Raw genomic sequence first — 24,410 nt, 5'->3', positions numbered from 1 at the left:
AAGGTGAGGGCTTGGGCCATTTTGGCGAGTTGCTCAGTTCTCCTGGGTCTCTCCCATGTATACATGTTATTAAACTTTGATTTTCTCCTGTTCATCTGTCTTGTCGCTTTAATTCTTAGGCCAGCCAGAAGAACCTAGAAGGGTAGAGGAAATTTCTTCCTCCCCAGCAGTTCTATGGTCTGCACTGACAAATACACACTGAGGTCGGGAAATCCAAATATCCGCCCTCATGGTTGAATTAGCTGGTCTGAAATAAAACAGGCATCCTACTCCTTCTCGACAAGTCTAGACCTTGGTCCCTGCAGTTGGGGCTAGTTGGGACTGCAACCAGGCTGCCTGGAGGATCCAAGCTTGCCTCACAGTGTAGCGAGAGCTTCAGGTAGAGGGCGCAGGTGAGCATGGACGTTTCATTCATTCTCCCCTGTCACTGGGGAAGCTTGGGACTCAGATTCTTGCGGTCTAACCAATCAGATGACTCGCTCCTCCTGTGGGCAGAAGGTTGTGAAGAGGTAGAGGAAGAGCGATGATTTCTACTTAACAGAAGTTATTTTCCAGTTGGCTGTCAGGTGTGCAGGGAGAGAGAGGGAAAGATTCACCCTCAACTACTGGTCAGGAGCGTGAAGAGAATTACCTGACGATGGATAGATAGAAACCACTGAGTACACTGCTGCCCACACTGTAGCTGCTCGGTCGGAAGTCTGTAATCTGGAGGGAGGAGAGGATTGCTGTGGGTGGCAATGACCATGGAGGCTTCAGAGAGCTGGTCCTGGGAACCGATGAGTTGAACCTGGATGAAAACATCAAGAGACTTCCCCTCTCTACATCCCCAAGCTAATCAGGAGGCCTTTGGGGTCCCTTTCCAACTCTAAACTCCAGTGGTCACATCGTGCAGGCTCACTTGACAGCAACTGGACTGGCATCCCCCTCACACTGGCAGGTGGCTGGGCCCCCCAGAACACCCTGTGGTCCCCTCTGCCCAGGCTGGCTTTTGAGTAGGGCTGATCCCATGACTAAATAGTCGGAGCTGCTTTTGATCATCTGTGCTGAACTGCTGGGCATTTCTTTCCCTCTGATTTCTTACTGCCTCCTTTCTGTCCCTCGATCCTTAACTAGAAGAGCAGAAGGCTGGGGGGAGCTCCTCCCTGCTGTCTCTGCCCATCTCTAAATGCCACAAGTTACAAAGGAGGGCTGGCTGAGACACGGGGCCCTCCATGTTGTTTCTGACTGTACAGTCCAGATCAGAGCTGAGTCTCAGCAAGTAAGTGAGCCCCAGACTGGCATGCTCAGCCTTTCAACATCTGATTCACATCATGCCTTTCCCAGACTATTAACAGAAGGGAAAGCTGACGTTGTTTGTGGCTGTTAACAGTTTCATTTTGTAAAAATTGATTTTGAAACATTGGGAGTAAGCAAAGCATAATGATGCTGCTGAATGCACAAAAAACAACTGTACCAAAGGCCCTAGCTGTCAGGAGTGGGGCCTGATTGGGTCTTGCTCCACGAAAAGTGTGGCCGGCCTGCTCCGGGTCTCAGGATTGTGTGTGCACATGTAGATTGTGTCCACATCAGTGTCGGCTGCCTTGAGCAGATGCATTTCAAAGAGCTTTCAGTTTCTGTGCTGGCAGATGTGGGAAACTCCACCTTGAAAGTACAGATATCACTAGTGCCCTGACTGTTTCTGTTCTTCACTGCTAATTAGACAATCTGTGTAAATGCTAGAGATGTGACCCTTTCGGTCTGCCAGTGCCTTTGCCACTGCCTATACGTTCAAATCGAGGCCCGTTACAGCTGTCATGGAGGCAGTTTTATGTGATTCCCTGGAAGGACAAATTCCATACTGATCGCTGCTTGGAAGTCTCTCCCTGCAGAATGCAAAAGTCTGTTACTTTATCGTTGCTTGCTTCCTGGATGAGCATGCCTCCTTATCCTGGATGAAGGGAGAAATTGCTATTTTGCTGTTCCTTGCTCACTTAAATGTGAGTTACACAAGCCTTTTAAAAATTTCCTCTCCTCTCAGGAAATGTTTTAAAATATCTAACTCCCTTCCCTAGGCATCCATCCATAAAAGTATACTTAGCTCTTTGTAATTCATTGCCCATGCAGACTATGAGATATTTTTTCTTGCAGCATCTCATTTCATTGAAGGCAAACCTGCCTTTAGATCCCAGATCCATTAATGTTATAAAAATTAGGACTTTCTAATACCTCAAATAACCCAGATATCAGTGGGTGTTACCGAGACATTGGGTGCATGATAAATTGACTTGAACCCTTACGACATATCTTTTGGTCATCTAACACCCTTTTTAAGAGTTTTGCCAGTTAATGGAGAACCTACCTTCTCATGGGCACCATTGACATTGGAATTCTGCCTCTAGGAGTCCTGTCTCTCTGTTCCCTCCCAGAATCAACTCAGATGTGAAACACAGCTTTTTTTTTCCACCAAAGAAGCCAGAAACACTTTGAAAAGCTAGTAGACTTTATTCAAAATTTTGGAATTATAGAGATACGGAGGAGGAATTTGCCTTTTCAAAGTGCCAACAATTTCAAGTTCAAGAGTAGATATTCCTATTCTGAAAATGTGCACCAGCCACCCATTTCTTAGGGTTCCCATCGCTGCTCTCGTCCCATGTAGCCTCTCACCGCGCCACCCTGGCTGCTTTCTCCTCTCCTCCCCCTCTTACTTCTCCTCACACCCTCCATCTGAAATTGCACTGAGAACTCCAAATTCTTACCATCTCTTATGCAGATATATTTGGCTCTCTTCAGGCTTGATTCTCCAGACTGTATATCCAAAACCCAAAAAGATATTCAGAAGTGTGGGATGTATTTCTATTTGATAGGTTCCATCTTCCCGGGAGGGAATTTGTAGTTATAAAAATAGGTTTTGTTGTTGTTGTTTTGCTGTGACACTTGCATCCGCTGTCTGTTGTGATCCCTTTCATTCATTCACCAATATTTATTTTATGCTTACCTATGTAGCAAGTTTCAAGTAAGCACTTGTTTCTGTGATAAATTTGCATCTGTAGTAGGAGGCAGTATAACATAGTAGAGGAAAGGCTTGGAATCAGAGGAACTTGATTCTGGTTCTGATTCATTCATTCCTCTACTTCTCCATTCCAGAAATGTTTGCTGTAGTTTACTCTGGATGCAGCAATATATTATGTATGGGGGATACTTAAATTCTTTAGACCCCTGCTCTCCGGTGTGGTGGAGGAGACAGTCATGTGGATAAAATCCTATAATTCCTACAAGCATAAAAGTTGAGATTCTGCTACATAACAGCTGTGTGACTTTGGGCAAGTCTCTAGGCCTCCATTTCTCCATCTTAAACTGAGGATACTGCTAGTATCTGCTTCAAATGTTTGTGGTGAGAATTAAGCAAGATGAAGCACAGGCAAGGCTTGGTACATACATGGAAGCCCAGAGAGGGAAAATGACTTGCTCAGGATCACATGCTTGGAAACACTCATGCAATTTACTAGGTTTTAAGGATAAACGGAATGTGAGAGCAGAGGGAAAGAAATGGAATGAGGGACAGCATTACCCTGGAGACAGCATTTAAAAGTAAGACTTGGAGGAAAAATGAGAGTTGGGTGGCAGATGAACTTGAGAATGATGTCCTGGTAAGTTGTTATCCCTAGAATGTAAAGTACAAGGGAGTAAGTGGAGCTAGATAAGGTGGGAAAGGCTGATGGTGCCAGCTCTACTGTATTACTAGGGGATACTCTACCTACTTTAACGAAAAAGCCCGAAACTTCCAACGGCTTTCTTAATAAAGCTTTCTTTCTCATTCATTTTCAATCCCAGGTGTGTTAGCAGGAGTAAGGGTGAGGCCTTCTCTAGGTAGACATTCAAAGATCCAGATCATTCCACAGAGGCACTGCCACCTCCTAGGGCGTCAGTGACATTCGCTTAAATCTCTGCATCTGGCCAGGAGCTGAAAGTCAAGTGAAAGCTTGGAGGACTGTGTGAGAGGCTTTAAAGGCCACCGGAAGTAGCACACATCACTTCTAACCATATTCTGCTAGCCAGAACCCGGTCACGTGGCCCCATCTAACTCAAGGAGAGGTGAGCAAATGTACTTAGCGTCCTGGAAGGCAACAGAAGGACAGTTTGATGAGCACATAATATTGTCTTTGCCCCACTTCCTCATTTCTGTGACCTTATTATTTATGTGAACCTCTCCAAGCCTCAGTTTCCTCATCTGTAGGATGAACAGAAGCAAAGATGTGTCCCATTGTTGTTGTGAGGGTTAAAACATTATCTACGAAGGTCCTTTTAGAATACTTGTTGCTGTGTTGGGTGATGATTGTTATATAAGGACAGCTAGAAACTAAATGGTTGATAATTGCAACAGTATTTCTGAAGAAATTCACAGTTGTACTTTCTTTGACGGCTCATGCAACAGTGGATGAAAGCTGAAAGAGTAGCATTAAAATCCTATACGAAGTGAAGCCAATGAAGCCCACGTGTATCTTGGAGAGCAGAGACAATAAGAGAGATCATTTGCCGTCTTTCTCAATCATGAACATCTCTGCCCAGCCTTTGGCAGGAGAGAAGACAGTTCAAGAGTGGGCTTCCTAGGGAAAACTGAGAGACAGTTGGCAGTACCAAGGGGCTAACATGGGGATGTTTGTCTGTGTTTCCAACTCCCACAAATATACAAACTAAGCAAAAACCGTCAATGCAACTTCAGGAGACGTCTCCACATTCTCCTGCCTGACTTACAATCAGATTTCAAGCCTTGAGCATTCCATGTATAGAAATTTTGGAGCACCCCTCTGAGGGGCAGTGACCCAGGGGAGATGCATGTGACCTAATTCCAAACTGAGGAGGCTGACTGGTAATAAATGGAAGTCATATGTCTATTTGTTTTCTTTCTTATCAGAGCCTATGTTTACTTTTGACTAGTGAAGAGTTCTACTCACGTTTAAGTTTTCTCAAATCAGATCCATTGGTAGAAATCAAAGAGACAGAGGGAATTTATTCAGTGGGGGATTTACTGAAACTGGTGGATATTTACTGTCTGGTGTCAAAAATGGATGGATCGGTTTTATTTTTGTTCATACTCAATATTTCTTGTTATTAATGAGAAACTGTTGCATCCCCAAATAAATTAATTCAAGATTGAATGCACAGTTTCTTTGCAAACAATAAAATTGTTATTTTGGAAGTTATTAAACTTTTGAAGTCAGTGCCATTTTGTCAGGATTATTTACCATTGATTAGGAAATAACCTAATGAATCATTTTGAAGAATGCTCTTTTTTTTTTTTTAGCTCTGACTAACAAGAGTGCCTGACAGCAGCAAGTTGAATTAGTGTGGTGAACTGCCACAGCTATGCGAATTTATGTTAAATGCTTTCTTTTCAGTGTTTTCATATTTGCTGCCGATAAAGAAAATTAGGAATCTGAATACATTCTGATTGGCCTCTCAACATGTTGAGTTTATGAGTTTGAAAACAGCTTCAGGTAAAAGATGTGTTGGGACTTCAGCAGTGCCCCTTGGGTTATTAAAAATTCATCTGACGGAGCATGATGCAGTGAGGCCAGGTTCACAGAGGCACACAAAGCCGGATCAGACAGGCCAGAACACTTGCTTCTCAAGTAAAATCTCAGTCTAGATCACCCCCTTTTTCATTGGACATATGTTTGAAATAAGTTCCCTCGGCCTCCCATCTTGAAGATACTGAGTTGCTTTTCTTGTGTTGTTGTTGTTTTTCATTTAAAGCTCTGAATTGTTTCCACTTGTGCACTTTAAAAAATTCTCGGGTTGTATTTTTCTCTTTTTTTTTTTTTTGACTGCGCAGCCTGTGAGGTCTTAGTTCCCCTGCAGTGGAAGTGCAGAGTCTTAACCACTGGACTTCCAGGGAAGTCCCTCCCATTTTTTATAGAATGCACTACTTTTAACTTGTAGATATCAATCTGTCTCTAATACCAACACTACCCTCTGCATGAGCCACCTTTGTTTGGATATTTTATCTTATTCACCTCTGTACCTTTGCACATTTTCAACTCTCAATAAACGGCTTGTGAATGGAACTCCTATATCTATTTTAATGCATCACCTGTTATAATCAGTATCATGTTTCTCTACTTTCTGAGGTGTACGATGCAAATGGGGCGACTGAGAAGGTGTTTTCTTAATCTCTTACTTATATGTGGAAACCAACCTTTTTTCTTAAGGGCCTGCTAAGTTGTAGGATGTATAGAAGCATAGGATTGTAGTACAGGGGATGTGCTATAACTATCAACTCTTTCAGAGGTAGGGGGAGGGTAAAAGGTATGTCGTTTGTGAATGTCCCTTCTGCATATATGGCATCTTACCTTACCATCAGGTGGTATTGGTATTAGCAGAAGAGGATATAACTGTGAAGCTAATTAAGAGCCATTGTATCACAGGTCACTGTCAAAGCCCTACATAGTACATTCTTTTGTATTATGTTTCTTAAAGAGGACCTCTCCAAATATGTAAATTTTGGGTCCCACAAAACCTGAATCCACTTCTGGTGATGAGCCCCATTTTGCAGATGAGAAGGGCGAAAATGCTATGATGAATCCAGAATTCCAGAGCAATATAGTGAGAAGAAATGGAAATAAAACCCACGCCTGAGGCTTCTCGGTTTCCAGGAAAGAGAGAGAGAATCTGTATCAAATTATTTGACTCAAGAGTTAAATTTAATCTGAAAGCATGTCATGTTCCATTGCCACTGGGACAATGGAATCTGTTTGGAAAATATATTTTGAAACATCAGTAGGTTGCTTAACTGTAAAAATTATTTAAAGAACAATGGTGTGTGCAAAAGAATTATAAAAATATTAAAATGTCCAATTTTTTTTTAGGAAACGTGCTTCATTCTTTACCTACACATGGGACATAAAGACATGAAATTTTCCTGGGGGCCTAGGGAGTTTGATTGTTATTTTTACATATGTATGAATATGTTTTAAAGAAAATAAGGTCCATTTCATCTTAAGCCACTGAACTCAAAAATCTGAGAATTTTGATGAGTTAATTTTCTGTAGACAGTTTTGATCCTACTTTTTATTTTCTAGCTTAGACTTTTGAAGACAATTCAGAAAGTTTTTTTTAAGAAATTCACCATATCTATGTTAAAAGATAAAGAGTGGAGGGTAGACGTAGGGTCGAAAATTTACAAAGACTTTAGAGTTAGTCATTTCTAAACGCCTCTCCATGTAATATGGCATCATTAGATAGTGATTCATTATGCTTGGTGACCACTAACATACTCTTAGATTTGACAGAATTTACTTTTTCATTATTTTCTGCCATACTGTTGCTTAAAGAAGAAGGGCAGTGATTTGAGTAATGAAAAAACAAAACGTAAATGGTTTACTGTCATGAAATTTCTGAAATGGTAGTGGGTATAGCTAAATGTGCCTTAAACAAGGAGCGAGAAGACCTGTGGTCGAGGTCAGATTCGGAACCCTCAGTATCCTTGGACAAGTCACGTTGCTTTTCTGACTTTTCATTTCTTCATATCTAAGTACACGTATGTATTACTCCTATCTTGTTTATCTCCAAAGCTTTTGTTCATATCAAATAAGTAATGGAAATGAACGACACGTGCAAATGTGAGTTACAAATGATGTGGCTAAAGACGATTCAGAAATTGTCTTTTTAACACTCTCTGTAATAATGCAAATTGGGACATTTTAAGAAATTGCTTTCTAATATTTAAGTTATAAGACATGCATATACTATAGTTCAAATATTAATTGATTGCCCATTCATTCAACTAACATTTATTTAGCACTGGCTGTGGGTCGGGCACCATGCAAAGCATTCAGGACTCCATGACTTACCTGCACACACGTTATCATCTTCAGTATAAAGATAACTAAGAAAGAACATGTGTGAATTGCATATATTGTTTCTTTTACAAGAGAAGACTGTGAGCATATGTCCATAATTTTATATTTCATAGCAGTGGCCTCTAACTGAAACAGTTATCCAGTAATTTCTTTGTATTTCCCCATTTTGTATACACACGTTTGGTCCTACCTAAGTGGGCCATGGTCAAAGGAGTTCTAGATTCTGAGCTCCTTGGGAGCAAATATTTTATTTCATATATATATATATATATATGTATGTGTGTGTGTATATAAATAAATACATACATACATACATACATACATACATAAATAAAACCAAATACCCAGAGAAGTCCTAGTAATAATAAGTAGTCCAGTAAAGGTTTAATTTTCATGTTAAAAAGGAAACTTGTTCAGGTAACATGGTACTGACATCCTGTTATCTTTGCCAGAAGGGTTTAGGCCGTGATATATTTTACCCAAGGAGCTTTTCTACATCTGTCACATGTGTCCCATTTCAACCCTATCCAACCATCTCCAAATAGTGTGTTTGTATGTGGTCATTTGTTCTCTGAAGACCCCCACTGTTTTCTGATTGCAGGGATGTGCATGATTCCTTTATTACAGAAGTGAATAGAGGGCACAGAAATCCATGGTGCTTCTATTTAGTAAAAGAGAAGGAAGTCATTTTAGGGTTTATTTAACACTAATCTCAATGCCTGAATATTTTAATATTTAGTAAATAACACGAGGTAGAACGAAAGGGAGGGAGGAGGGAGAGATGGAAGGAAGAAGGAGGAAAGGGGGAGAGCAGAGGAAGGAAGGAAGGGGAAGAAACAGAGGTATGATAGAGTTCCATGACATTGTAGAAATTTAAGCATTCCTCCTGCATTCGAACTTTGATGCTAGCTCAGAGATATTTGTGTGGCTTCAGAGAACTTTGTATCTAAAAATTAGTCTCAGTTGATTAATAAATCCTGCCAAGAATAGAGTGGGTTAATAATTTATAATCCATCATCAGGACAAGCCCTTACTATTTATAAATTATTTAAAGCTACCTGTTTGCCTGTTTATTCAGTCAATTTAATTCTTACATAATTCTGCTTAAAACTTAGCCGGCTAACAGTTCATCACTTGCTATCTTTGGTCTGAGTTGGAGATTTTTAGTGAGATGCTTCATTCATTCAACAAATATTTTGATCACCTGTACTTTTGTTTGCTAAGCATATAGGAAAGGAACAAAATAGAAAAAAAATATCCCTGTCCTCATGGATGTTATTTACTATTAGGGGGAGGCCGATCAACAGAAAAGTAAAATATTTAAAATGTCATGCAAAGACAAATGCTATAGCACAAATAAAGCAAAGTGAAGGAGGTGGGGAGTCTACGGCAGGGAGGTGATCCGATTTCAAGCAGGATGGCCAGAGAAGCCTTCTTTGATATGACCTTTGAGCAGATACTTGATGGAAGTGAGGGACTGACGCATGAAGTATCTTAGGCAAGAATGTTCCAGGTGGAGGGAACAGCAAGGATGAAGACCCTAAGGTGAGAGTGTACTTGAAATATTGAAGGTAAGAAAGGGAGGAGGCCAGTCTGGCTGGAGCTCATTGGGCAGGAGGGAGAAGATAGGAGGTGAAGTCGGGGTGTGCAAGGTAAATGCTGTGGAAATAGTTGCCCGTGCAGGGCAAATTCAAGTTTTGCTTTTTTGAAACTTTATGGAATTTTTTTTCCCCAATATTTTTGATCCATGGCTGGTTGAATCTGCAGATGCAGGACTCACAGATACGGAGGGCCAACTGTAGTTATAGAAATATGTAGTTATATACATAGCCGTACATATATGCACACAGTAAATATACAAATATCATAATGCTTTTCTATAAGAACAGTGTTCATTTATTCATTGTTTTATGAATTAATTATATCATTAATACAGGTCATTGTAAGGACTTTGTCTTTAGTGAATGAAATGGGAAGCCATCAGAGGGTTTAGAACGAAGGAGTGATAGGATCTGGCATGATCTTACTTTGTAATATAATGATTCTGGGTGCCTCATTCAGGATAGACTAAAGGGAGGCAAGACTTGATGTAGTGAAGAGGCTACAGCAAGAGATGATGGTGACTTGGACCAGTATGATAGCTGCAGAGGTAATGACAAAATGTATTCAGTAGATGACTTGGAAGTTTTTGCCCTATGGAAATGGACATGTAGTTGCCATTTACTAAAATATGTAAGGTTTTAGGAGGAACAGTTTTCTGGCATGTTGCAGGAGGGTGAGGATGGAAATTAGAAATTGGTAGCAGTCATGTTAAGGTTCAGATGTCTAACATTTTATAAATGGAGTCTCTATTAACCTTACTACAAGTCCTGTAGTATTGAACATTGACTTTCTATTAACCTTAGGATGCCTCAAATCATTAATTCTTCATAATATTAAATGTTTACTCTGAAACATTTTTAGACCAAATTTCTTATTAGTTTTGTTTTTCTGCTTTGCATATAGAATTTCAAAAATACACTTCTTTTAACTTTGGCAGTAATCATAGGGACTCTTCATTTTGAAATGGTATAAAACACTCAAGCTTCATTATGTATTTGTGATACTCTTTTTTGTTGTTACTATATTTACCTTTGTGATTCATATTTTATCATCTATCTCAGGAATTTCCATAAATATGTATTAAACATAATCTCAAGTAATCTCACTATGCAGAAGTAACCATTGTTTTCTTCTATATTCTTTCTGATCACTCCATAACTCACTCACAACTCACTCTCATCTAGTGTGCAGTTATTATATATAATAACCTGGAACTGATACTAAGTGCTTTATGTGGATTGGCTCATTTAAGTCACATAATAACCCTTTATCAGTCCAGGTTCTTACTTGCAAAAAACAAAGACAAACTAGTTAGTTCAAATATTTTTAAAAACTCCGATTTATTAAAGTATGTAAGCTTAAAGATTCCCCAGGAATGTTGGAAAATCAAGTTAGGGTGCTGCACAGACAGGAGGACAAAACCTAAAATTATAACACTTGTTTGGTCTGGGGGAAACATCATGACTGTCCTCGGCAGTCACAGACAATGCCCTTTGCACCCCCAATTCTCCTGCACTGCACAATGGGCGTTACCTCTGAAACATCTGCATCTGCTTTCTGAGGAGACCCATTGATGGTGAATTTTCCTCAGAGACAGGAAGTATGTCAAATGCTCTGGGCAACCAGAGATACTAACAAACTTCTAGAACAGTTCACCTCTTAGGCTGTCCAATACTAGCATATTAATTTCTTGCATATTTAGATCCCCAAGAAGCAACAACACAAGTGATAGAGACTAACAAAATAAAACTAGCCCTCAATAAGCAAACAAATGGAAAAGCAAAGACGAATTCACCGTCTCTCCAAGAAGGTGATCCAAATAAATACTCATCACTTCTTAAGTTTGCACAACAGTGCCCTGATCTCCAGGTGATTTCCATTTCTCTGGTGATTCTATCACAATCCATCTCAATGAACTAAACTGGGAAGGTTGCCACCAACAGCCCTTTCTGAAATAGGAAAAGAGAAAGGATGACAGCAAAAAATAGTTGGTATATCCCAGCACAAGCAAGACCCAGCATGGAATCTGCACTAGCACATGTGGTGGCAACTGCATCCACTGTTCACAGGCATAAGTGACACGTATTCATTAAGTTACTAAACAGAAATGCCAAAATGAATAAGCAGTGTGATAGAGTGGTTGATATTTCTAGCTCTGGGTTTTGCACTTACTTTTTCTATGATCTTGGGTAAATTACTTAATTTCTCTCTCAGTTTCTTAATTTGTAAAATGGGGATATCATTAACATACCTAGCTCACAGGACGGTTGTTGGGATCGTATGAGATAACAGGTGTGCTCTTTCTATTTTTATTTTATTTTATTTTATTTTGGCTGCATTGGGTCTTTGTTGCTGTGCACAGGCTTTCTCTAGTTGCAGCAAGTGGGGGCTGCTCTTAGTTGTGGTGCGTGGGCTCTAGGCATGCGGGCTTAGCAGTTGTGGCTTGCAGGCTCAGCAGTTGTGGCACACAGGCTTAGCTGCTCTGTGGCATGTGGGATCCTCCTGGACCAGGGCTCGAAACTGTGTCCCCTGCATTGGTAGGCAGATTCTTAACCACTGCACCACCAGGGAAGCCCTGGTGTGCTCTTTTTACATGTAACCTGTTGCTGAGTTAGATTTCAGTATGAGTACATCTGATTATCTGACTGGGTCCAAGGAGGACCATCATTGGCTGGTCTTGTTGGTAAATGGGGAACATAACAGAGGCAGTAGACAAACCAGCAGTAATGTGGTGAGGTCTCAACAGAGAGCTTGTGATATTCTTTATATGATACATAACTCAGGATTCCTTCAGCAGCAAAAGGAGGCTATGGCTGTGAAAAATAAGAAAACAAAACTAATTTTCTTGTGGAAAAATGAAAAGATGCACTTTATCTGTATTGCATTTGTATTGCATATAATGGTGAAGCAATGTGGAAATGGTGACACATTGACAAAATATAAACATTGGAATAATTATGTCTAGAAACTACTAAACATCTATTGTATTTCTGGTACTACACTAGGGACTTTACATACATAAATTCATGTAATCTATGCAACAATTTTTTAAATAGATCTTTATTGGAGTATAATTGCTTTACATTGTTGTGTTAGTTGCTGCTGTATAATAAAGTGAATCAGCTCTACATATACGTACATCCCCTTATCCCCTCCCTCTTGCATCTCCCTCCCACCCTCCCTATCCCACCCCTCTAGGTGGTCACAAAGCACCGAGCTGATCTCCCTGTGCTATGCTGCTGCTTCCCACCAGCTTCCCACCAAACTATTTTACATTCGGTAGTGTATATATGTTGATGATACTCTCACTTCGCCCCAGCTTCGCCTTCCCACCCCATGTCCTCAAGTTTACATGTCTACATCTTTATTCCTGCCCTGCAACTAGGTTCATTAGTACCTTTTTTTTTTTTTTAGATTCTATATATATGCGTTAGCATACGGTATTTGTTTTTCTCTTTCTGACTTACTTCACTCTGTATGACAGACTCTAGGTCCATCCACCTCACTACAAATAACTCAATTTCATTTCTTTTATGGCTGAGTAATATTCCATTGTATATATGTGCCACATCTTCTTTATCCATTCATGTGTCCATGGACATTTAGCTTGGTTACTTGTCCGGGCTATTGTAAATAGTGCTGCAATGAACATTGGGGTGCATGTGTCTTTTTGAATTATGGTTTTCTCAGGGTATATGCCCAGTAGTGGGATTCACACAACAATTTTTGAAAGGTGTTAAATTGAAGATCAAAGACTATAAGTACCTTTCCTCCAAATACACAGTTTTCAGTGGCCATCTAACTTCTGTATTGTCATGCTAAATTAGGCACTCAGGGAACAGACAGACAATCTCTACTTTTTGCCACAATGCATTCTTATAAACTGCAAGGAAAGCAAATCATTGTAAAGTGCATTATATTTTCCCAAAGGAACAGTGCTGGGGTAGGAGACTGTACTCTTAATCAATAACTTGACATTAGGGGCCTCCCTGGTGGCGCAGTGGTTGAGAGTCCGCCTGCCGATGCAGGGGATACGGGTTCGTGCCCCGGTCTGGGAGGATCCCATATGCCGCGGAGCGGCTGGGCCCGTGAGCCATGGCCGCTGGGCCTGCGCATCCGGAGCCTGTGCTCCGCAACGGGGGAGGCCACAACAGTGAGAGGCCCGCATACCGCAAAAAGAAAAAAAAAAAAAAAATAACTTGACATTGAATATATCATGTATATGATCAATAGTATCTCATAAGAACAAAAATACTACGACCATTAAGTTTGCCAAGTCTAATAGATATTAATTATATATGTGATGAGCAATGATGTTGCTTCTCTTCTCTGAACTTAGGGTCTTGGAGAATATTTTGAATGGCTTTTACTCTTAAAGGAACTTTCTTGGTGGTGTGGGGGGGAACTAAAGCCCCTTTTCTCTCTTGATAAATGTCTCTTTTATGTCTAGAGTTATTTTGAATTATTCCATGGACTATTCTCTTTAAAAATTGCTATTACAGCATCTAGTATTTTTGAATATTAGAGGAACAAAAAAGAAAAAAACTTAAAAATTTTTAAATTTTACTTTTATTTGACGTATAGTTGATTTACAATGCTGTGTTAGTTTCTGGTGTACAGCAAAGTGATTCAGTTATATTTATATACATACACACACACACACACACACATACACACACACACACATTCTTTTCCATAGTCTTTTCCATCATGGTTTATCACAGGATATTGAATATAGTTCCCTGTGCTCTACAGTAGGACCTTGTTGTTTATCCATTCTGTACGTAAAAGTTTGCATCTGCTAATCCCAAATTCCCACTCCATCCCTCTCCCAGCCCCCAGAAAGAAAAAACTTTGAATTGATTCAGAAGGCCTACATTCTAGCTTCAACTCTAATAGCAGATACCTGTATGATCCAAGCACTAATCCTTCTTCCCTAGGCCTCAGTTCTTCTATCTCTGTGAATACACTGGACTGGGTGAATTTGAAAGGCCCTGCTGGGCTATAACTTTCTGGAATCTGATATAGGGTACCCATTCTTTGGATTCTGGTCTAAGTTGTTGGACAAGAGAAGTTTTCTGACTCCAGTTTTGTGGGCTATTGATTATTTGTCTGCTTTTGCCCCAGCACCAAGCCACAAAGGGAATGTCTCACAGGTTAGATCCTTTGCTTTGGTTTTAACAGTAGTGATTACAGGTGCATAATGAAATGCATTATAGTGAAATCACAAGGAATCTAGAAGACCTGAATTAAAATCCTGTTTCTCTATTTCCTGAGTGACACTTAACTGAGCCACTTAACCTCTCTGCACCTAATTTTTTCCCATTAGTATAACAAAGGGGGTGATTCTTTTTACAGGATTATGTTAAAGATTAAATGAGATAATGTATGAAAAATTCCTATGTTTATCCGTGTCCTTATTGTAGTGTAAGGATTATGGACTATAGTGTAAGAATTTCAACACTCAGAGCATTTTGCCAATTTGTTAGTGAGCCAGTTCCTAGTGTGGCAGTGTGCCTGGACAAAGGAGTTTAGAAGTAAGGTATAGATCTAGCTGTCAGCTGATTTTTTTTTTAATTTTTTTTTATTAGTCTCTGCTTTACAACAAAGTGAATCAGTCATACATATACATCTGTTCCCACATCCCCTCCCTCCTGCGTCTCCCTCCCTCCCACCCTCCCCATCCCACCCCTCCAGGCGGCCACAAAGCACCGAGCCCATCCCCCCGCACCACGCGGCCACCCCCCACCATCCATCCACCCCACGCCCGGCAGTGTATACACGTCCATGCCTCTCCCCCGCCCCGTCACAGCCCACCACCCCATATCCCCAAGCCCACCCCCAGTAGGTCTGTGTCTCTATTCCTGTTTTACCCCTAAGTTCTTCATGACATTTTTTTTCTTAAATTCCATATATATGTGTTAGCATACGGTATTCGTCTTTCTCTTTCTGACTTACTTCACTCTGTATGACAGACTCTAGGTCTATCCACCTCATTACAAATAGCTCAGTTTCGTTTCTTTTTATTTTTATTTTTTTTTTTTTTTTTTAATTTTTTTTTTTTTTCTTTTTGCGGTATGCGGGCCTCTCACTGCCGCGGCCTCTCCCGTTGCGGAGCACAGGCTCCAGACGCGCAGGCTCAGCGGCCATGGCTCACGGGCCCAGCCGCTCCGCGGCATATGGGATCCTCCCAGACCGGGGCACGAACCCGTACCCCCTGCATCGGCAGGCGGACTCTCAACCACTGCGCCACCAGGGAGGCCCCTCGTTTCTTTTTATGGCTGAGTAATATTCCATTGTATATATGTGCCACATCTTCTTTACCCATTCATCCGATGATGGACACTTGGGTTGTTTCCATCTCCGAGCTATTGTGAATAGAGCTGCAATGAACATTTTGGTACATGTCTCTTTTTGACTTATGGTTTTCTCAGGGTATATGCCTAGTAGTGGGATTGCTGGGTCATATGGTAGTTCTCTTTGTAGTTTTTTAAGGAACCTCCATACTGTTCTCCATAGCGGCTGTACCAATCCACATTCCCACCAGCAGTGCAAGAGTGTTCCCTTTTCTCCACACCCTCTCCAGCATTTATTGTTTCTAGATTTCTTGATGATGGCCATTGTGACTGGTGTGAGATGATATCTCATTGTAGTTTTGATTTGCATTTCTCTAATGATTAATGATGTTGAGCATTCTTTCATGTGTTTATTGGCAGTCTGTATATCTTCTTTGGAGAAATGCCTATTTAAGTCTTCTGCCCATTTTTGGATTGGGTTGTTTGTTTTTTTGCTATTGAGCTGCATGAGCTGCTTATAAATTTTGGAGATTAATCCTTTGTCAGTTGCTTCATTGGCAAATATTTTCTCCCATTCTGAGGGTTGTCTTTTGGTCTTGTTTATGGTTTCCTTTGCTGTGCAAAAGCTTTGAAGTTTCATTAGGTCCCATTTGTTTATCTTTGTTTTTATTTCCATTTCTCTAGGAGGTGGGTCCAAAAGGATCTTGCTGTGATTTATGTCATAGAGTGTTCTGCCTATGTTTTCCTCTAAGAGTTTGATAGTTTCTGGCCTTACATTTAGGTCTTTAATCCATTTTGAGCTTATTTTTGTGTATGGTGTTAGGGAATGATCTAATCTCATACTTTTACATGTCCCTGTCCAGTTTTCCCAGCACCACTTATTGAAGAGGCTGTCCTTTCTCCACTGTACATTCCTGCCTCCTTTATCAAAGATAAGTTGACCATATGTGCGTGGGTTTATCTCTGGGCTTTCTATCCTGTTCCATTGATCTATCTTTCTGTTTTTGTGCCAGTACCACACTGTCTTAATTACTGTAGCTTTGTAGTATAGTCTGAAGTCAGGGAGCCTGATTCCTCCAGCTCCGTTTTTCGTTCTCAAGATTGCTTTGGCTATTCGGGGTCTTTTGTTTTTCCAAACAAATTTTGAAATTTTTTGTTCTAGTTCTGTGAAAAATGCCAGTGGTAGTTTGATAGGGATTGCATTGAATCTTTAGATTGCTTTGGGTAGTAGAGTCATTTTCACAATATTGATTCTTCCAATCCAGGAGCATGGTATATCTCTCCATCTATTTGTATCATCTTTAATTTCTTTCATCAGTGTCTTATAATTTTCTGCATATAGGTCTTTTGTCTCCTTAGGTAGGTTTATTCCTAGATATTTTATTCTTTTTGTTGCAATGGTAAATGGGAGTGTTTTCTTGATTTCACTTTCAGATTTTTCATCATGAGTGTACAGGAATGCCAGAGATTTCTGTGCATTAATTTTGTATCCTGCTACTTTACCAAATTCATTGATTAGCTCTAGTAGTTTTCTGGTAGCATCTTTAGTATTCTCTATGTATAGTATCATGTCATCTGCAAACAGTGACAGCTTTACTTCTTCTTTTCCAATTTGGATTCCTTTTATTTCCTTTTCTTCTCTGATTGCTGTGGCTAAAACTTCCAAAACTATGTTGAATAAGAGTGGTGAGAGTGGGCAGCCTTGTCTTGTTCCTGATCTTAGTGGAAATGGTTTCAGTTTTTCACCATTGAAGACGATGTTGGCTGTAGGTTTGTCATATATGGCCTTTATTATGTTGAGGAAAGTTCCCTCTATGCCTACTTTCTGCAGGGTTTTTATCATAAATGGGTGTTGAATTTTGTCGAAAGCTTTCTCTGCATCTATTGAGATGATCATATGGTTTTTCTTCTTCAATTTGTTAATATGGTGTATCACATTGATTGATATGTGTATATTGAAGAATCCTTGCATTCCTGGAATAAACCCCACTTGATCATGGTGTATGATCCTTTTAATGTGCTGTTGGATTCTGTTTGCTAGTATTTTGTTGAGGGTTTTTGCATCTATGTTCATCAGTGATATTGGCCTGTAGTTTTCTTTCTTTGTGACATCCTTGCCTGGTTTTGGTATCAAGGTGATGGTGGCCTCGTAGAATGAGTTTGGGAGTGTTCCTCCCTCTGCTATATTTTGGAAGAGTTTGAGAAGGATAGGTGTTAGCTCTTCTCTAAATGCTTGATAGAATTAGCCTGTGAAGCCATCTGGTCCTGGGCTTTTGTTTGTTGGAAGATTTTAAATCACAGTTTCAATTTCAGTGCTTGTGATTGGTCTGTTCATATTTTCTATTTCTTCCTGATTCAGTCTTGGCAGGTTGTGCATTTCTAAGAATTTGTCCATTTCTTCCACGTTGTCCATTTTATTGGCATAGAGTTTCTTGTAGTAATCTCATGATCTTTTGTATTTCTGCAGTGTCAGTTGTTACTTCTCCTTTTTCATTTCTAATTCTATTGATTTGAGTCTTCTTTTTTTTCTTGATGAGTCTGGCTAATGGTTTATCAATTTTGTTTATCTTCTCAAAGAACCAGCTTTTAGTTTTATTGATTTTTGCTATCGTTTCCTTCATTTCTTTTTCATTTATTTCTGATCTGATTTTTATGATTTCTTTCCTTCTGCTAACTTTGTGGTTTTTTTGTTCTTCTTTCTCTAATTGCTTTAGGTGCAGGGTCAGGTTGTTTACTCGAGATGTTTCCTGTTTCTTAAGGTGGGATTGTATTGCTATGAACTTCCCCCTTAGAACTGCTTTTGCTGTGTCCCATAGGTTTTGGGTCGTCGTGTGTCCATTGTCATTTGTTTCTAGGTATTTTTTTATTTCCTCTTTGATTCAGCTCATTTTTTTCAAACAAATTTTGAACAAATAACTTCAGTTGTTTAACTGAAAATAGTAATAACAACATAAACAGGACTATTATAAGCATTCATCCAACAATTTTATAAATAGTTTTATTTTAAAAAATAATGGGCACATGCTATAATGTTAGGAAAATTGAGTGTGTTTCTTCCAAGGACATGATTTTTTTAATTAAAATTGTATATATTTAAGATGTACAAGGCATAGTAAAATGATTACTACAGTCAAGCTAATTAACATATCATTTCCTTACATAGAGGCCATTTTTGTGTGTGGTGACAGCACTTTAAATCTATTCTCTTAACAAATTTCCAGGATTCAATACAGTATTATTAACTATAGTGCATTAGATCTCTAGACTTAGTGTATTTATCTGTGACTTTGTACACTTTGACCATCATCTCCCTATTTCCCTCATCTCCCTGTCCCCAATAACTAATATTCTATTCTCTTCTTAAATGAAAAACAAAAACATGACTTACCAAAACTTAAGAGAAGGAGCAAAATCAGTACTAAAAGGGCAGTTTATAACCATAAATTCCTACATTTAAGAGAAGAAGAAAGATCTCAAATAAACAACCTAACTTTACTTCTCAAGGAAATAGAAAAAGAACAAACTAAACCAAAAGTTAGAAGAAGGAAGGAAATAGGAAAGATCAGAGTAGAAGTTAATCAAATAGAGAATTACAAAACAATAAAAAAATTTTAAAAATGAGTTAAAAACAATTGTCAAGCCCTTAGCTACACTAAGAAGAAAAGAGAGAAGACTCAAGTAAATAAAATCAGAAATGAAAGAGGGGATATTATAATGGATGCCTCAGAAATAAAGAGGATCATAAGGAACAATTATGAACGATTGTATGTGAACTAATTGGATAACCTAGAAAAATTGGATAAACTCCTAGAAACGTACAGTTTACCAAGATTGAACCAAGAAGAAATAGAAGACCTAAACAGATCACTAACAAGTGAAGATATGAAGTAGTAATCAAAAACCTCCCAACAAAGAAAAGCTCAGGACCAAATGGCTTCACAGCTTAATTCTACCAAACAGTTAAAGAAGAATTAATGTCAATCCTCCTTGAAATCTTCCAAAATACAGAAGTAGAGGGAATACTTTCAAACTCATTTTATGGGGCCAGCATCACCCTGATACCAAAGCCAGACAAAGACACCACAAGAAAATAAAACTGTAGGCCAATATTCCTGATGAACATAGATGCAAAAGTCTTCAATAACATACTAGTAAACTGAATTCAACAATAAATCAAAGAGATTATACACCATGACCAAGTGGGATTTATCCTTGGGGTACAAGATTGGTTTAACAAATGCAAATCAATCAGTGTGATATACCACATTAACAGAATGAAAGATAAAGACCACATATCATCTCAATAGGTGCAGAAAATGCATTTGACAAAGTTAAACATCCATTCATATAAAAACTCTCTCAACAAATTAGGTATAGTAGGAAATGTCCTCAATACAATAAAGAACATTTATGAAAAGTTCATAGCTAATATAATAATTAATGGGGAGAAACTGAAAGCTTTTCCTCCAAGATCCAGTTCAAGGTAAGGATGGTCACTCTCATCACTTCTATTCAACATAGTACTGGAATTACTACAAAGAGCAATCAGATAAGGAAAAAAAGTAAAAGGATCTAAATCAGAAAGGAAGAAATAAAATTATCTCTGCAGATGACATGATCCTATATGTAGAAAAACCTAAAGACTCCATTAAAAAAAAAACTTTTAGAACTAATAAGCAAATTCAGTAAAGTTGCAGGATACAAAATCAACATACAAAAATCAGTTGCATTTCTTGACACCAACAGCAATCTATCTGAGAAGAAAATCAAGAAAGTCCCATTTACAATGTCATCGATAAGAATAAAATACTTAGGAATAAATTTAACCAAGGAGGTAAAAGATCTGTACACTGAAAACTAGAAAACATTGATGAAGGAAATTGAATAAGATACAAATAAATGGAAAGTTATCTCTTGTTCATGGATTAGAAGACTTAATATTGTTAATATGTCCATACCCAAAATGATCTACAGATTCAGTGCAATCTCTATCAAAATTTCAATGGCATGTTTTCAAAGATATAGAAAAAACAATCTTAAAGTTCCTACAGAACCATAAAAGACCTCAACTAGACAAAGAAATCATCAAAAAGAAGAAGAGTTGGAGGCATCACTGTTTCTGAAATCAAATTATATTACAAAGCTATAGTAATCAAAACATTGTGGTACTGGCATAAAAATAAAAAGAGACCAATGGAACACAACACAGAGCCCAGAAATAATCCCACACATATACAGTCAACTAATTTTTGACAAGGGCGCCAGGAATACATAATGGGGAGAGGACAATCTCTTCAAATAAATGGTTTTGGAAAAACTGGATATTTGAATGCAAAAGAATGAAATTGGACACTATATCTTACACCACTCACAAAAGAAACCTCAACATGGATTAAAGACTTACATGTAAGACCTGAAACTATACAAGAAAACATAGGGGAAAATCTCCTTGACGCTGGTCTTGGCAATGGTTTTTTTGGTTGTGACACCAAAAGCACAAGCAGCAAAAGCGAAAAAAAAAAAAAAAGAAAATGGGGCTACATCAAACTAAAAATCTTCTGTACAGCAAAGGAAACAACAAAATGAAAAGTCAACCTGTGGACTGGAAGAAAATATTTGCAAACTATGTATTGAAAAGGGATTAATATCCAAAATATGTAAGGAACTCATACAACTCAATAGCAAAATAAATAAATAAATAACTATGGGCAAAGGACCTGAATAGACTTTTTTTTCAAAGATGACATACAAATGACCAAAAGGCATATGAAAAGATGCTTAACATCACTAATTATTGGGAAAATGCAAATGAAAAACACAATGAGATACCGCTTCCCACCTATTAGGATGACTATTATAAAAAATATCATAAAAGATAAGTGTTGGTGAGGATGTGGAGAAGAAGGAACTCTTGTGCACTGTTGGTGGGGATATAAATTGGTGCGGCCACTATGGAGAACAGCATGGAGGTTCCTCAAAAAAGTAAAAATAGAACTACCGTATGATCCAGCAATCCCTCTTTTGCATATATAGTCAAAGAAAATGAAATCAGTACTTCAAAGAGAAATCTGCACTCCCATGTTTGTTTTAGCATTATTAACAATAGCCAAGATATGGAAAAAAATCTAAGTGATAAAGAAAATGTGATACACACACACACACACACACACACCCCAAACATACGTATAGTGGAACATTATTCAGCCTTAAAAAGGAGATCCTGCCATTTGCAACAATATGGATGAACCTGGAGGACGTTATGCTGAGTGAAATAAGCCAGACACAGAAAGAAAATAGCTGTGTGATCTCACTTGTATGTGGAATCTAAAATGTGGAGTCTTGAAATCTTAAAAGTCTGTCAGCTGACTTTGAAGTGATCAACATAACACAGCTTGATTAGACTCTATTGCTATTTATCTCATGAATTATCATAAGATTTCACTAGGCTTCATAGATTTCAAGATATAGGAAGTTGTTAAGGCTTAAGATAAATTTCAGCAACAGTTGATTGCAAGCCCTCTGCTTCAGGCTGGTAGGGAGGAAAGCCTTCTTAAAGTTTTGAAACAATCCGGGCATTGCACTCACTGAAATGATGTGTAATCACAGTTAAACATGACAAGCTATTTTGTTTCCTTCTCACAAGCTTCGGTTCCAGTATTACTGTTCACAATCCTACTGCTAACTCATTTGTTCAAAAGTTTAAGAATATCATTCACGGGTGGCTGGTGGAATGAGAAACATTGTGTTTTCTTTGGTTTTTTTTTTTTGTTGTTGTTGTTTTTATTTGTGATACGCGGGCCTCTCACTGTTGTGGCCTCTCCCGTTGCGGAGCACAGGCTCCGGACGCACAGGCCCAGCAGCCATGGCTCACGGCCCAGCCACTCCGTGGCATGTGGGATCCTCCCAGACCGGGGCACGAACCCGTGTCCCCTGCATCGGCAGGCAGACTCTCAACCACTGCGCCACCAGGGAAGCCCTGTGTTTTCTTAAAGTTAAAATTTCTATGAAAATTTGAGGGCATTCATGGGGAAACAAAAAAGAAATTAGGAACCCTGATAATTCTTCTAGAGCAACACTTTCTCTTTGGTGAAAGGCATTGTGAGACTTTACTCAGAGCAGCATTTTGAGCACAATTGAATGCATGTATAATTTTTGAACCCTTCATTTAAAAATCATTTGAAAGCCAAAGTACAGAAATCTGAAGGAAATGCTTGTTAAAAACCTCCTATCGTATTTTATATTCTAATAGTTATATATCTTGAAACACAGAGTCTTCAGTGTGGTGCTCTCAAGCCATTGTTCAGGAAGCAAATGTTTGCCAGGTGGTACACTGGCAAAAACAGAGATTTTGGAGTCAGAACACCCTGGGTTAGAATCCCTCTTCCACTTGGTAGCTATGCCAATTTGGGGAATTCACTAAACCCTTAGTTTTCTTACTTAGTTCTTGGGAAGGCAGAGTGAAGTATATGTAAAAGAACTTCATGAAGAGTACAGGTTACAAGGTGAAGGGAAAGTATTATTAGCTGGTCAGCTCCTAACCTGCTTTCACGAGGCAGCATCTCTAACGTGATCGCTGACGTTCTCTCTAGAAGTTTGCTGTGATTATGATTATAGATGATTCCTTCAAAGCATCCACTGTGGAGAGTATGGCACAGATTAGTTACTCAACACATAGTATTGTTTTAGACACTTCTTGGCTTACAAAAGTTTAACTATAGTTGTTTGGAATATAAGAACACTGTGTATTTCAACTTTTATTGTCATACCTGAGTTGCTGTTCAGAATAACTTTGTCCTCAGCAAGCAATCAGGACATTGACAGGCGCTACAGATAGAGAGCTCATTAGTGAATGACAGCCACTTGCTCAACTTCTTCAGCATGCGGTTTCTAAACAATTGAAGCCTGGAACTTGTGAAGTATTTCCATTCACGTGCACAGCAAAGTGTTTCTTCTTTCTCTTATCTGTTAAATGCTTGTGATTTGGCCTTACATCATTTCGGTAAAATGTAATTTAGTGCCATCAAATTCATCAGGCAAGCTGCGATGCGGAAAAAGTCAGGAAACATTTTCCCCAAAGCTGCTTTCAGACAGTACCTTTAACTGGGCATTCATTCATTCATTCACTTTTTTTAATTGAAGTATAATTGATTTACAATGTTGTCCTAGTATCAGGTGTTCAGCAAAGTGATTCAGTTATACATACATTCGTATGTATTTTTTTCAGATTATTTTCCCCATTCAGTAGGTCCTAGTTGGTAATCTATTCAACTGGGCATTTAGAAGCGGGGTCAGATGGGCTTGGGGCCCTTTTCTTTCCACAGAGTTTCTCAGTTGGAGCTTTTGGTCTCTTCCTCACGTCATGGGATGGTCCCTCTTGCCCATGTTACAGATGATGGTACTGGTATTGAGAAATCGCAGCCTATCCTTTTGTCAGCCCTAGAGAGTTGGCTGCTACAGCTGGCCACTCAGATATGATTTTCGTATATCCTTGATCATTGCTTTCTTAGGAGAAAATTGCTTTTGACATGCATTTTTAAGTTAGCTGTGGTTTTTCAAGAACATTTCCCTCCCCAAATCTATTGAATGCCAGTAATAAATGTCTTAGTAGCCAAGAAGTCCAGTCTTGCAACTAGCTACTATGTCTGCCTTAAGTCACTGTGTAATAATGCCAATA

The sequence above is a fragment of the Mesoplodon mirus genome (genome assembly GCF_964341445.2).
Source record: "Mesoplodon mirus genome assembly, chromosome: X".
Taxonomy (NCBI): Eukaryota; Metazoa; Chordata; class Mammalia; order Artiodactyla; family Ziphiidae; genus Mesoplodon; species Mesoplodon mirus.
This window is presented reverse-complemented; position numbering follows the sequence as displayed.